Below are 14955 nucleotides of genomic sequence, written 5' to 3' on the forward strand. Positions count from 1 at the left end.
GCCACCCCCACAGTGCCCCCAGCCGCGGAGTGAGGGTCAGAACTCCTCTGCACTCCTGCCAACGCGGGTGGGGCCTTACCAACGCTTTTTTTGCTCACGTAGTAAATATAGAAGTCTCTCGGTGCTGCCTTCATCGGCTCTTCTTGGATTGTTAGTGAGGATAAACCTGTCCTCCCCCCGTGGGGCTCGGAGCAGGCGAGCTCGCCCAGTTCATGAATCTTTAGCACCAGTGGTCAGACGTAAGGGGATAATACCACCCCCTCACGACATCACTGTGACCATTGTTTTCCTACTCAGCCCGTCATTGTCTTTTTATTTGCATATTTATAGGAGCGTGGGCCCGAGCAGCACTTTCAGAGTATATACTAGTATATATTAAAGAAAAGATCTCTTCCCCAAGAGCTCACAATCTATTTCCCTGTTTCCATTACTCCTCAGAACTGCCCTCAGCGAGTCTTCTAAGAGTAGCTTGAATAGACAACAGTAATTCCACTATCTGCAGAACCCAGACCAACTCAGCAGTAAATTAATTTTCTTCCAGACACGGTTGGCGGGGTTGTGAACACAAACTACTGTCCGGCCTCTCACACCTGGATGAGCGGATCGGATGCCGCAGACACCTTCTCGGCGGGAGGCTGAATGGAGACAGCAGTGCGAGAGCCTTCTTGGAACAAGCGAAAGGGGCACAGCATCTCACAGGGAATAAAGAACAAATGAGGAACAGGTCCCAGCCGCCAACTTCACGTGTCTGGGCTGGACTTCCTCGCTGGACTTCCTGCGACAATGACACGAGACGTAAAGCTCTCAATGCGACGCCCATCACAGGGCACACACCCAGTGAACGCCGACTGCTTCACGCCGGTTTCTTTGTGTGGAAACGAGCTTTTCATGTTCTTTGCTCACATATATTGACTCGTGATGTTTTTCTTGTTTATTGAAATGCGCTCTTTATATATTGTAGGCATTCTCCCTTTATCTCCTGCTCCCTGACATTTCACTGTGGTCTCAACATTTAGAATATTGGGAAGTTTGGGGGTTGGGACGTCTGCTCCTCCCCAGAGCTTTCCTGGGCTACACTGGAGCCACCCCACCCCCTCCCCTGTCCAAAGCGAGTGGGCAGAAATAGAGTCTGGAGGCTCACCAGTGGAGGAATTTAGCTGATCCTGTCTTAGGCTCAGTCAGCTTTCCCTGATGCCATGGCTCCCCGGGGGGTTGGCTCACTGAAGAACAGAGAATGATTCTTCTGAAACAAGGGCTCAGCATCTCCTGGCTCTGAGGGGCTCCGGCCCCAAACTAGGTCAGCTTTCTTGATTTTGTGGTGGCGGTTCTTGCTTTCTCTTTTCTTTCGTGGCAAAGTCACTCAGGTATCAAATATCCAAGGAGAGCCTTCCCTGTGTAAGACGCTGAGTTTGGGGATATAGCGGCGAACAAGACAGACATGTCCCTGACCCATCGGAGTCCACAATTTATTGGGAGACACACACTGGCCCACAGCACTAGTCAGTGAGTCTTTATTGAGCATCTACTGCAGCGGTTCTCAACCTCCCTAATGCTGCGACCCTTTAATACAGCTCCTCATGTTGTGGTGACCCCCGATTTCATTGTTACAAATTGAACATAATTAAAGCATAGCGATTAATCACAAAAACAATATGTAATTATATATGTGTTTTCCGATGGTCTTAGGCGACCCCTGTGAAAGGGTGGTTCGACCCCCAAAGGGGTCACGACCCATGGGTTGAGAACCTCTGATCTACTGTGTGCCAGGCTGTCTGCTAGGGGCCGGGGACACCGGGGTGAGCAGAGATGAGCCATCATTAACCAAAAAACCACATAAGTAAAGAGAGGGCGGCATGTAGCACGTGTGGGCAGGAAGGAAGGGCTGGTGGAGCTGTGCAGGCTATGACACAGGGGCCCAGAGGCAGGGAGGCTGTGTGCTAAGGAAGGCTCCCTGGAGGAAGCGACATTGGAGGTGAGCCCGGAAGGCTGACTGGGACTTAACCAGGCAAAGAGGGAAAAGACTTTTTGAGACAAAGGGAACAGCACCTGCAAAGGCCTTGGAGACAGGAAGAAACAGTCATGGGGAACCAGGGTGGGGCACTGGGCCGGGCGGGAAGGCAGGGCCTGCCCCTCTCCTGGCTCCGCCCACCCCAGGGCCCCAGCTGCCCCTGCCCACCTGGCAGTTCATCTGTCTGATGGCAGGAGAGGAGTCAGGAGAGCCGAGGGCAGAGCCTTTTGAGGACACCCGCCCGGCAGAGAGCGAGGGAGAGACTGTGAGCCCCGCGCCGCCCTGCTGCTTCCTCTGACTCTGCTGGGGCCTGGCCTCCGCCTCCGGGAGTTCACGGGGAGGTGACGCTCCTCTGCTCTGAGCGGAGGCTGGTGCCGTCCTCTCCCGGGAGGCCTGTGAAAGCCCAGGCCATTGTCCAGCTCTGTCCCCTCCCCTCCCCAGCTCTAAGGACCAAGACTTGGGGCTCCCGTGACTTCCTGTCTGGTGCTGGGTGGGGGACCCCAGATCTGGGGACTCTGGGGCTGGGCCAGACCACTGAGTCCCCTGGGCTGGAGGGGCTGGTTCCCTGGGTGCCCTGCTCCCCATGAGGGGCCGGGACTGGCTCTGAGCTCCAGTTCGCCCTGTGGCACCAGGTCGATGGTAAGGGCGGCCACCAGAGCGCTGGGTGGGCACAGGGTCTTCCATCATCGAGGCTTGGATCCCTTCCCTCTGCAGGGCTGGGGCTGTCGCTGGCGTCCCTCTGTCCTTCCAGGGAAATTCCAGCCGTGACGTGGGCCTTGCAAACAGATTTTGGAGCCAGACAGCTTTGGTCAGGATCCCTGATCCATCTCTACTCTCTGCGGGCCCCTGGGCAGAGGCACCTCTTGGGCCTCAGTTTCTCCATGTGCAAATGGATGCGCCTCCCCTGCGGGGCTGCGGGGCCCATGGTTTGGCTCCTGGTGACGGTTCCTGGCTGTGGTTGGGGGAGAGGGGACTTTGCCACCACCGGCTGCTCTCAGCGAGTCATTCGACTCGAACCCGTGTGCAGGGGAGATGGTGGTAGACAACCAGGTACACTGAGGCCTCGCTTGTAGGACCCCGCGTTCCAGCTGGGAGGCTTTGCCAACAGGTCTCATTTCATCCTCACAAGAACCTGGGGTTGGAGATGTAAACAGTATTAGCCTCTTACCGAGGCGGGCTCTCCGGCCCAGAGAGGTTGTCAGACTCACTCAAGGTTGCACAGCACGCAAAAGGCCCAGCACAGTCAGGAGGGGCGTCTGCCCAAGGCCCAGGCCCAGGCTTGGGCCCAGAGGCTGGAGCCCAGAGGAAGCGTTTCCCGCACCAGCTCTTCCTACAAGCCCAGAACCCCCTCCCCTGTGCACCACCCCGGGACCCGCCGTGGTTTCTCGGGCCTCTGGGGCTCCGTCCAGAGGGACCGGCCCCTGCGAGGGAGCTGCTTGTCATTCCTCCCCAGCCCCTGGAGGAGCCGCGGCCAGCAGGGCCAGCCCGGCCCTTTGTTGACGCTGACAGGACGGTGCAGCAACCTCACACTTGAGCTGCCAACTCGCCGCGGTCACTCAATCCATCACCGAGGGCGGGGGCTCCGGGCCTGCCGCTCGCCTGCCGTGTTGTTCTAGTCCGCCTGGAGCTGTGAGATAAACGGGGCATGAACTGGGCCCCTGGCAGGGGGTCAGCCCCTTCTGCCCTCATTAAAGTGCCAATCAAGAAGAGGAATGGAGACGAGCAGAGCGAGCGCAGACTCCCAGCCACCGCGGGGACGGGATCCAGACTTCTCCCTCCACCCAAGAGCGCCTGGCGAGCTCCACCCCAGGCCAGAGCGCCTGGTTGCCACAGTGCCCCTGGTTTCCCTACAGCGGGAGAGGCTGGGGTGGGGGCTGGGAATCCAGGCAGCAAAGGCCACTCGCCTGGGCTGGCGTGAGTTGCTGTTCGGTGACCGGCTGCCATGTAACAAATCACCCCAAAATGTCGTGGCTTAAAACAACAACCAGTTTATTAGCTCTTGCATCTGAGCGTTGACTGGCTCAGCTACGTGCCTCTTCAGCTCTGTGTGACGTCGGCCAGGGTTCCGCTAGGACACAGAGCTCCCAGATGGCTCAGGCACGTGTCCGATACCCTTGTGGGGAAGGCTGGCCTCACCTGCCGTGCCCCTGGCTCACACAGGAGGCAAGAGTGGAAGCAACGAAGCTATTTAGGGGGCGGCTGCAAACATCCAGGAGAGCCTGGCCAGAGTGGCTCCGTTGGTTGAGTGTTGCCCTGTGCACCGAAAGGTTGCAGGTTCGATTCCCCATCGGGGCACATACCTGCACTGTGGGTTCAATCCCTGGTCAAGGTGCACACAGAAGGCAACTGATTGATGTTTCTCTCTCTCACATCAATGCTTCCCTCTCTCTTTCTTCCGCTCTCTAAGCATGTCCTTGGGCGAGGATGAAAAAACAATTATTAAAAAATCCAGGAGAGGGATGATGGTGAGTAGATTTCTAAGATTCTATGGTGGATGGGCTGTGGAGTTTGAGTAAAGAGAAGTTTCAAGGGTGACTGCACAATTGTCAGCCTGAAGAACTGGAAGATGGGAGTTATTTAGCAAGATGGGTAAGAGCAAGGGGGAGTCAGGCTTGTGACGGGAAAGGTCATGAGTCCTGTTCTAGATAAGCTGCTAAGCTTGGGGTGCTTCTTAGACTTCCAAGCGGAGATGTTGAAAAGGACGTTGGAGCGCCAAGCCTGGGTTTCAGGGCACAGATCCCGGATGCAGATAGAAGTCTGAGAATGGTGACTATGTCCGAGTTATCTGAAGCCTTGGGGCTCCAGGAGATAACCAAGGAGAGTGTGGCTGGAGAAAGGAAAAGATCTGATAGTGAGTCCTGACATTTTCCAGTATTCGGAGGCTGAGAGGGGGAGGGAGAACTGACAACAGAGACTAAAGAGGGAGCTGTCGGTGCATCGGGAAGAAAACCAAGAAGTGATGGTTTCCTCGAAGCCGAGTGGGAGGAAATGTGTTTCAGGAAGAAGAGCCTGATCAACAATGGAGAAGGCGGCTCACTGTTCAGGTTAGACTAGGCCTTATCACGAAGACTAGAGTCACCAGGGCAGAGGTCATTGCTGACCTTGAGCAGAAAGAAGGGTCTGAGGATAGAAGCTTCGTTGGAAAGGGCTCAGAGGGGGGAAAAAGGAGACATTTCTGGTTCTACTCAAGGCAGAGTAGCTGGTATTCGACCAATCTGCCTGTCATACATAAAACTGGACAAAATACATGAAACAGCCATTCTCGTTGAACCACAGGTAACGCAAGGCTATGGTTCTTGAGAGAAGGGAGGCCCAAAGGCTGAGCTGCACATTCAGCTTGACTTCCCGCCAAGGGCCCCAGAGAAAATGGTTCCAAGCAGAGAGCTGCAGTTGCACTTGGTGGAGAAAAGAAAGTTCAGGGTCCAGGACTGCCAAGACAGCTAGGGATTGTGGGCAGATCACCGAAGAAGAGGGGCTTGTCTCCGTCTTCTAAAACAACACGAAAGATGCAAAGGTTTTTACAAAGTCATCGGTTCACAGACAAGGAAATGGCTCTTAAACAACATTTCTCCTAAGAGAGAGAAGTACGCGTGAAAACTGCACTCAGAGACTCATTTCCCCCAAGTTGGCAAACAGCTGAAAATGTGCCGACACGCGGTATTGGTGAGGGTGTGGGGAAATGCACTCTCGTTCATTTCAACTCGTCAATTCTTTATTTTTTATTTTCTCTGAGCTCATAAATTGATACAAACTCTATAGGAGCAATTTGGCAATATTTATGAAAATTACAAATCTGCAAAGAATCCAGAAATGCCTCTTCTAAGAACTTAACTTAGACATCAAACAATCTGGTCTGTACAAGGCGATTCTTGTTGGGAACAGCAAGGAGACTGGAAACAAGCTAAGTGACCGTCTGTAGGGGATTGCTTACATAAATTACCGTACATCTGTACAATGGAAATCGTGCTATTGTCCAAGAAAACTAGAAAGCTCTTTATGTGCTGGCATGGAATGGTCTCCAAAACATACTATTAGGTGGGGGGGAAAAAAAGCAAGGAATAGTATGCTAAAACTTTGTAAAAAAATATTAAAATTCAGAGGGAGGAAAGCATATAGATATACGGGGTGGGGCAAAAGTAGGCTTGCAGTGGCGAGTACACAAAACACATAGTTTATTTTTGTACTGTTATTTATTATTTTTGTATTATTTTCCATGCGAACGACTTTAGACCTACTTTTGTCCCACCCTGTATGTATATATCATCTCTATCTTATATCTCTATCTAGTCTGTGTGTGCCTGTGCGTGTGTGTGTATGTGTATCTCCCTGGAAAAATACACAGGAAACCAGGAAACGGGATACTGGTTGATAGGAGTGGGAGGGAAGAAAAGATAACGTAACCATCAATAAAAACAAACACAGGAGGCAACACTGAGCAACACAATGCAGTCCATTCCACTTCCTGCTCCCTTTCTGAAGGCTGCGTTTGATCTTCTATATAGATATGCTCCAGGCGTCCCATCAGGAAAACCTGAAGAACATTTAAACCCAACAACTTGACCATAAACTAGGCCAGTGATGGCGAACCTTTTGAGCTCGGCGTGTCAGCATTTTGAAAAACCCTAACTTAACTCTGGTGCCATGTCACATATAGAAATTTTTTGATATTTGCAACCATAGTAAAACAAAGACTTATATTTTTGATATTTATTTTATATGTTTAAATGCCATTTAACAAAGAAAAATCAACCAAAAAAATGAGTTCGAGTGTCACCTCTGACACGCGTGTCATAGGTTCGCCATCACTGACTAGGCTGTAAGTCGACAAGAGGTGAGTTGTAGATAAGTCACAGGTCACATTTGCTAAGTGCTTACTCTGTGCTTGGGATGACAAAGCCACACTCCACCACTAGTAGAGGTCGTGTACCACCAATGAGCCACCGTTCTTGTTTTCCATCTGCTGACATGTTTTCGACACTATGAAATATGTCACTAATATTCACAGATATTCTCTTCAGAGAATGTGTGAGGGCCCTCTTGGTGCAATAACTGGATTAACAGAACAAAGCCAAGGGCCAACATGTGAGCTGTGAGATGGTGACATGCCTCCTTCCCCCAGTACCTGTGCTTTATGAACATAATTGGCATCACCTTCTGAAATAAATTGCCTGGAGTTTGTTAGCACTGACTCCTGTGCTGGGCCTGGAGCTGTGGGTCAGGCCTGGCCACCGAGGCCCTGGGTTGGTTGGCTCTTCCCCGACTATGTCCCACGCGGGGTGGCCACGTGCACATCTCCTGCCTGTGCCTTTAAACACCCCGGGCACCGGGCCAGGGGCCGCAGTTTTGTTTGCAGAGTTGCCCAATCTGATCCTGGCGTTTGGCAAACAAAGCTCGGCTCCCAGAGCCCAAACAAGGAGAAGCAGATGACCCTCTCACCTTTCCTGACCCCCAGGGAACTCCAGGGGATCCAAGGAGCATGGAGATGCTCTCCACTGTCATAGCCAAGTAGACTTGACCCGCGGCCCAAAGGCTGCCCGGGAGCCCTGGGAGGGGAAAAGGCAGCCCAGCCCACACCGGGCACCCGGCTGTAAGTACGGTCACTCCCGACAGCCTGGGCCTTGCCTTCTTCCTGCGGAGTCTCGCTTCCCTTCTGGACGGTTCCTCACCCTCCTCTCAGCAGATGGTGCTCCCACAGAGCTCCCGAACAAAACAGGTCTGTGACCCCAAAACTGGTAAGAACCTGCCCTCCACCCACCAAGAAACTCCCCAAGTGCCAAGGCCTAACTCAGAGGCTGAGTCCTGGTGGTGGCCTATGGCCATGGCTGAGGATGGGGGGGAGGGGGGAGGGCTGGGGGAGGAGCCTTTCCAGGCGGCTCTGCCCACAAACAGGTTCTCCCCATCAGGCCCGGACCCAGACACGCGCCCAGGCACTTCTCTTGCGTCTCTGCGTCCCAGCCAACAGAGGGTTGTCCTTCTGTCCCTTCCCTCCCGTCCAGTGTGGCGGCCACCGGCTCCGCCTGTGAATGTGCCTCGTCTGAACTGACCTGCTCAGTCATGGAAAACACACCAGATTGGGCAAAGGTGGCTCAAAATAAGATTGCAGAGTTTCTGACTCATCATTTTTACATTGAGGGCACACGACGTGGTCCTATTTGGGCCCCATTGAGTTAAATGTATTAAGAGAATTAATTTCCCGTTTCTTTTCCCTTCCTGTCAGATGTGACTCATGCAATTTTAATGACATGGGTGGCTTGTGTTGTATTTCTACAGGACAGCGCTGGTCGACTTGGCGACACTAAGAGCTACGTGTCTCAGAACCCCTTCCTGGCGGTTCCAAGGCAGAGCTGCCAAAAGGGAAGGGGCATGAGGTTTGGGGGCAAAGGTAAGCCCAGTCGCTATGCCTTGAAGGTCATGGCGAGAGGCAGACATAGATGGGCCGGTCAGTTCCAGTTTTCCCTTGCTCCTGCCCCGCAGCCAGCCTATTGCAGATGGCGGCCTCACTGACCAACACTGACCACTGCAACCCCCCTGCCCCGTTCCCCCAGAGCCTTCGCTGCAAACTCACACAGGGCAGCCACACAGATGCCCACCCTGGTCCCCTCCTCAGTCTTATTCATCCATCCACAGGAAGAGATCAGTGACCTTGATCTGACCTTCTAATGCTCTTCAGCCCTCACCTCCCAGCTCCTCCCATTACTGCAGACAGTCTGACTCCTGTAACTCAAACTCGGTTCCCTGGTGGCCCTCCTGTTCCTGCCTTTTGATCCAGCCCCAACCTCCCAAGGCACTTCGTCTAGTTTGATTGGGAATAAAAAGCAAAACTGAGAACATTCAACAAAATACTGGTTAATGTGTCAGATACAACCGGCCACCTCGGAGGCAAGAGGCCCGCTCCGTGCTGTCAGGCCTGCGGCCCAGGCCTCCAGGCTCTCATCGCACCCACCCTGATCTGCTCTCTTTCCTCCACCGTCCCCCTTTCCACCCACTCGTTGTGTCTTTCCTGCCCAACTCCCTGCTGTTTACAAACACCTAAAAGGCAAAAACAACACCCTCCTCACTCTTTCTCTGCTACCATCAAATTGGGAAGAGATTTCCACATTCACTTCTTCACCTTTGGGTTCTATTTCTCCCAGCACCGCCAGGGAGAAGGTCGCCGTGGCCCAGTTTCCAAGTCTGAAGATCTTCTCAGTCTTGCTCAACCTGACCTCGGAGTGGAGCTGACACCACTGCCCGGCCTCGCCCTCCTCAGCCCTTTCTTCCGGAGCAGTCCCTTCGCCATTCTCCCCTCCTGACCCCCTCCCTCCCAGCTCCTCCTCTCCCAACCCTCCGTCCGCTCCCCCAGGGTCCTCCCTGAGCCCACACCCCCTCTCTACACCCTCTTCGAGCACCGTGACGGACTCCTTATTGTATCGTTCACCTTCAAGGGGCTGGCTCCCAAATCTCTCTCTTTTCTAACCCTGCTAACGGGAGGTTGCAAAGGGCCCATGTTCAATGTGTCCAAAATAAATCTCAACTTCCCACCCTCTCCTGCTTCTCCATCTTTTTTTTTAAAAAATATATTTTATTGATTTTTTACAGAGAGGAAGGGAGAGGGATAGAGAGTTAGAAACATTGATGAGAGAGAAACATCGATCAGCTGCCTCCTGCACACCTCCTACTGGGTATGAGCCCGCAACCAAGGTACATGCCCTTGACCGGAATCGAACCTGGGACCCTTCAGTCCGCAGGCCGACGCTCTATCCACTGAGCCAAACCGGTTAGGGCCATCTTTTTTTTTTTTTGAATTCCAAAACATTTAATTTAGAAGTCCGGCATTTCAATAATTACCCATCTTGATTGACAGGGGCTGACGCATGTGGCGCTGTCAGGATACACAAGGACAATAGCCAAAGGGTTGCAAAAAATCAATCCATGATTCTTAAACAATCGCAACCCAAAAAAAAGTAACAGGTATCAAAACTTGAGATGCACTGCATTTAAAAGAAGGTTTGTGCACATCGTAATTTTAAGACGCCAAACAAGGCGCTACTGAAACCTCATGTTAACAGTTTATGTAAAGCTGACGGAAGGAGCAAGTGTTCTCTTTCTACCAGCTTTCCTTAACAGTTTCCCATCAGCTGAAGGAAGAGGAGGTGGGAGGGATGAATTCTTCTTTTTTTTTAAAATATATTTTTATTGATTTCAGAGAGGAAGGAAGTGGAAGAAAGAGATAGAAACATCAGTGATGAGAGAGAATCATTGATCGGCTGCCTCCTGCACGCCCCCCACTGGGGATCAAGCACGCAACCCCGGGCATGTGCCCTTGACCCAAATAGAACCTGAGACCCTTCAGTCCACAGGCCAATGCTCTATCCACCGAGCCATACCGGCTAGGGCAGGGATGAATTCTTTTTTGCATGCACAAGATGTACTGCTTACTAACAAAACACTATCGGCTCATTTTAAATGGGTCATTTAAATATCACTGTAGCCTGTTTTGGCCGATTCTCCTTTCTAAACTTCCCCATGGCTTCCACCTGGCTTTCACAACGACCAACAGGCTTAGTAAAATGCCTCATTCAGAACACACTTGTCTGCACGATTCAAGAGAAAGCTCCCGCGGGCTCAAAGCAGCCATGAGCCCAGCAATGCCCGTGAAGATGGATCTGAAACTGCTTCCCAGGGGGCAAGGGGAGCAGAGCTGACCGGCGGTGCTGCCAGTGAAGACAGGTTTAGCGCCAGATCGTTAGTGACTGTGGCAAGGAAGAACCGGTGATGGTGGGGGCGGTGGTGAAGGAAGGGCGGGGAACCTAACCTGCAGGCTCTTCAGTTGCCTTCTGCTTCTTCATCCTGCTGGCCGCTCGTCCAGAGGGTGAGCTTGTCTCCAGCAACTGCGTGATGAGCGTGGAGTCCTTGTAGGAGTCCTCGGTGAGTGTGTCCTGCTCAGGGCGCCATCGAAGGCTCATTAGGCTAAAAGGCAGGCCTGCCGGGCGCATGCTGGATCTCACGTTAGCACTCGGCGAAGTTGAGCGCGGGCCCAGCTGTCCGGGGTGCGTGGGCCGCATGTGCTCTGTGCTGATTTCAAAGGCTTCCGTGTGGGCCGCCAGGGAAGCTTCGGCCACACTGTGTTTCTCCCCCCGGAAGCCACTCTGCCAGGTAACGTAGGAACCGCCTTTCATTTGCAGGTAAAACGCCTTGCTCTCCACCTGGAAGTCCCTGCCGTTCTCGATGAGGAGCTTGCCCAGCAGGGCCAGGACCTCGTCGAACACGGTTTCCAGCTCCTTCTCGATCTCCTCCCGGTAAGCTTTACTTTCTCCAGCTTCTTCTCCTTCCCGTCGGCATGGCTTTCCGCTCAGTGCCGCTGCTGGCCCTCCAGGAGCATCGCCTGGCACCAGCCACATCCTTGGAGGCCACAGAGGGGGGCTTCCACCTTCACTGGAGAGAGGTTCGTTGAGCTCTGTCCCTGCCTTCATGGCGGAGGCCCTGTCTTCGTCGCGCTCCGCCTGCTGGGCCAGCTGTGCCCGCTGCAGCAGCTGCTCCCGGTCCCCCATGTCGCTGTGGCTCGGCCTCGCCTGTGCCCTGCACCCCGCAACGCTCGCTAACTCGCTTGCCCACTTGCCCCCCAGTCGGAGGCCGCTGAGGGAGGAGAGGCTGCTCGATGCAGGCCCTTCTCACCTGCCGCTTCCCCTCCCTCCAGAGCCGGCTCCAGCGCTGCTTCTCCCTCTTTAAAGCAGGGAGGTGGGCCCTCCCTGTTGCAAGCGACCTGCGTAAGTAAATGGAACTTGGGACCGGCTGACGCCTAGCCCAGGGCCTCAGGTGTCGTCCTCAGGACGTGGCCTCCCTGCACCTGGCAGGCGGCCTCTCTCGTTTTGCTTCACTCTGGGGCGGGCCCTCCCTGGCTCCCTGGTCCCGGCAGCTGCAGGCGCCTACCTTCCAGCCCCAGTGGAAAGAGAGCATCTCTTCCTGGGAACTTCTGCCCAAGTGCCTGGGTGCCATCCACTCTCATGGACCAAAGGTCCATTCCAGAAGCAACCCTGTATCCGGGGACAGGCTCTCACGGGCTGGCTATGGGAATATGAATAAGTACAGATATACGTAAAGATCGTCTCCCAAAGGAATTCAGGGTCTAGTTCCAGAAGGAGTGAGGACTGATGTCCTGGACAGGCAGCAGTGGCTCCCGCCCACCGCTCCAACCGCAGAAGCACCTGCCCGTTCCCCTCCCTGTCACACCCGCCAATCAACGCACTGGGCGGACCCTTCTCTTCTCTTGGCCGGACCATTTCAGTAGTCCTCTAAGGAGAACCCCTCCCTTAGTCATCCCCATTCAGCCTCCTCCACACCCAACACCGCTATCTCTTTAAGGCTCACATCGGATAGCACCCTTCTTTTGCTCAGCACCATGCCAGGACTCATCCACGAGGTTTTGTGTGTAGGTAGTTCGTTCATGTCCCTTGCTGAGTGGTATTCCATCCTTACGTGACACTCCAATTTGTTTATCCATCCAGCTGTTGATGGGCATTGGAGTTTAATCCAGTTTTTGGCTATTGTTTGTGTACAAGTCTTTGTATGGACATGGTTTCATTTCTCTCTTTTTTAAAACATATTTTTTATTGATTTCAGAGAGGAAGGGAGAGGGAGAGAGAGAGCATCATTGATCGGCTGCCTCCTGCACGCTCCACACTGGGGATCGAGCCCACAACCCGGGCATGTATATGCCCTTGGGACCTTTCAGTCTGCCAATTCTAGCCACTGAGCCAAACTGGCTACTGCCGGTTTCATTTCTCTTGATAGCTTCGAGTAGAACTGATGGGTCACATGGTGGGGCACGTTAACTCTTTGAGAAACTGCCAAGCTGTTCTCCAAACCAGCACTGGACGAGAATTCCATATGCTCCGCAGCCTTGCCAATACTTGGCTTGTCAGATGTTTTAGCTTAATTATTCTACAGGTGCACAGTGATATTTCATTTAATTATTCTACAGGTGCACAGTGATATTTCATTTAATTATTCTACAGGTGCGCAGTGATATTTCATTTTGGTTTTAATTTGCATTTCCCCGAGCGTGATAGTGCACATTTTTTCATGTGCTTCTTGGCCCTTGGTATACTTCTTTTATGAAGTGTGAGTTGAAATGTTTGCTTCTTTTCGATCGGATTCCATAACTCACCCTCCTTTAGCATCTGCTCCCACAGTGCCAACAGGACTCTGCTTACCGGCCATGTCCTCGGATTGCTGAATCCGACCGACACACCTCGCCTGACTTTTCCGTGCCCCTCGAGCCCACTGACCACCCACGCCTCGAGCGCTTCCTCAGTCTTTCCTGGCTCGCGCTCCTACACCCACCCAGGCAGTGCTGAGCGCCCGAGCTGCGCCCAGGCCTCTCATGGGCTCACACTGGACTCTCACTATAATCAAATCGGGTCCCCAATGAGCCCTGCTCCCAGGCAAGCCGCTCCCTCGAAAGTTCACTGCCCACCTACCACCCTGCTTATTAGTAATAGGTCCCGGACATTTCAAATCCCCAATGACCGAAACCTCAGGCATTCATCCATTCATTTAACATCAACACATATTCAACAGTCAGTGAATGGACCCCAGCCACAAACATCCCGGTCTTCCCGCCACGCCCCCATCGCGGCAGTCACACCACGGCTCCTGGTTACTTAAGCTGGAACTACCCCTCACGCCTCTCCCCTGAATCCTCTCCATTAAACCAATTCCTCTGTCTCCTCTCTTCTTTGAAAACATATCCCAAGTCCTCTCCACTGCCCTCTCCTAGACCTTGCCCATCGTGTCTTACCTGGACTTCCTCTTTTTGTGTTTGTTAATCCTCACCTGAGGATCCTCACCTGAGGATATTTTTTTCCCATTCATTTTTTTTTTTTTTTTTGAGAGAGTGGAAGGGAGGAGGAGAGATAGAGAGAGAGGAACATTGATGTGAGACACATCAATTGGTTGCCTCCTGCACGTGCCCTGATCAGGGCCGGGGATTGAGCCTGCAACCAAGGTATGTGCCCTTGATTAGAATCGAACCCAGGGCCCTTCAGTCCCAGGGCCGACACTCTATCCACTGAGCCAAACCGGCCGGGGCACAGCCTTCCTCTCTTGACTCATTCTACCCATTCCCCATGTTTATGTCAATTTTACAGTGAAACCCCCTGCTTAACACCTTTCCTATATGACTTACAAAGCCCAACATGACCTGGCCCCTGGCCACCTCTCTCCAGCCTCATCTCGTTCACACTCAGCCTCATCTCGTTCACACTGACCGCCTGGACTTTGTGTGTGCACCGCCCTTTCCTTAGCCTCACTAGCTCTTCTCAGACCTTCTGGACTCAGCCTCCCTGCCTCCTCCCCCATGAAGCCTTCTCTGCCCACCCTGATGCCCACTATCCTGAGGAGGGCGGCGAGAGTGCAACCCTGTTTATTGCACAGCCCTGGCCCCCAGCACCGCCCTGGTACCCAGGCAGATGCCTGGCAAGGGCTGGCAGAGGCTCAGTGACTGCAGCCAGCCTCCTGTGCTGTCCGGGAGCCTCTAGGGATGGGTGGCCTCTGCGGACAAACCACGACACAGCATGGAGCTGCCTTTCCGCAGGCTTGGCCGGGCTTCCCAGGAGCCTCGTACCCCTGAAGTGAAGTATCTTAGGGAAACATGCTCCGAAGGCAGCACTCTGCCCCTAAGTGGCGCTGGGGGTCTCAGAACCTCCCCGCTGCCCCTCCCCACACACCCCCTCCCTCGGGGCCTCACCTGCCCAGATTCCAAGGGTCAGGTCAGCCCAGACCCACACGTTCCTCCAAGGGAACGGGCACCCATGACTTTTTGATGCCTTAAAAAAAAAAAAATATATATATATATATATATAAATAAATTGACTACAGAGAGGAAGGGAGAGGGAGAGAAACATCAATGATGAGAGAGAACCATTGATCGGCTGCCTCCTGCACATCCCCTATTGGGGATGGAGCCC

General features: G+C 53.3%; 1 pseudogene; it reads right to left on the minus strand.

Moving 5' to 3' along the window:
- Nucleotides 1–10806: 10806 nt before the first annotated feature.
- LOC102417592 lies at nucleotides 10807–11561 on the minus strand (annotated as a pseudogene).
- Nucleotides 11562–14955: the final 3394 nt, after the last annotated feature.

This window comes from Myotis lucifugus, unplaced genomic scaffold, assembly GCF_000147115.1.
Source record: "Myotis lucifugus unplaced genomic scaffold, Myoluc2.0 scaffold_1702, whole genome shotgun sequence".
Classification (NCBI taxonomy): Eukaryota; Metazoa; Chordata; class Mammalia; order Chiroptera; family Vespertilionidae; genus Myotis; species Myotis lucifugus.